This window comes from Aplysia californica, unplaced genomic scaffold (assembly GCF_000002075.1).
Source record: "Aplysia californica isolate F4 #8 unplaced genomic scaffold, AplCal3.0 scaffold01275, whole genome shotgun sequence".
NCBI lineage: Eukaryota > Metazoa > Mollusca > Gastropoda > Aplysiida > Aplysiidae > Aplysia > Aplysia californica.
The window spans coordinates 61,198-62,300 of NW_004798545.1; positions in this window are offsets into that span (position 1 = coordinate 61,198).

Here is a 1,103-nt window from a genome sequence, read left to right on the forward strand (position 1 = left end):
CCCAACCCCTGTGCCGTCATACATTGAAAATAAGAACAAAAGATGCAGATGTTTGACCTAGGAAAGAAGGAGCAAGCAAACCACACCAGAGCGCGACAGTAGTTTGCTCGTACATGTACCCCAGGAAAACATTCACAAGCTGTGTGGCGTCGTACCTTGAAAAAAAACCCGGTGGCGGTGCCACTGACTGAAGTGTCTTTAGGACATTCCCAAAAGGGGGGGGGGGGGCATTTCTCGTTCATGCACAGTAGAATTGTAAATGGGCTGATCTAACAATGTCAAACTCATAACTGTGTCTGAACTACAACAGGGAACTGCTGCTATTTCTTTCCTAATCCTTACTATCGTCATTTTCCTCTACTTGTTTTTGTATGTTTGTCACACTCTTGTGACCCGCTATTTCCGGGATGCCTTGATAGTCGAAACAGATTTTGAGCTGTTGAAGCTAGAGAGGTGAGCAGAGTAAGTCTGATTCCCTGTACTGTAAGGACTTCTCTGTTGACATCCACCCCTTGGCGCTCATATGACCTTATGAAGTTGCGAGCGCCGTAAAACCTCTAGAATCTACTTTTTTTTTAAATTAAAATAAAAAATACCTTGAACGTCCTCCTGTAGAACGAGTAGCTGGGGTTGGCGTTTTTCTGGTCGTCGTAGGCCTTGGAGAGGGGCGGGTTCATGGCTCCGTCGGCGGGAGGCTTCAGAGCCGAGCTGATCTCCTGGACCACCTTGGTCAGCGCCTGTTTGCTCACCCCCTGCACGACACATCAACACATATACGTGTCGTGGGTGAAATGGTACCGGTTCAACACCCCTATCAACACTGTTAGCTTATTTAAGAGGCGGGACCTCCGAGTTTAACGTCCATCTACGACAGGATCGAGTCAAGTGGGAAATTCGTGTAAAGTGCCCTTCCCAAGGACATAACGTCAGACCGAGCTGATGCTCGAACGTCTAAACCCGCAACCTCACGATTACGAGTCCGGTTAGCCTAACCGCTAGGCTACCGACGCCACACGTGTGGTGGGGAAGAATGAGAGAATACATGTATAGCTAACAATGATAATGATGTTAATAATAATAATTATCATTATTATCATCATCAT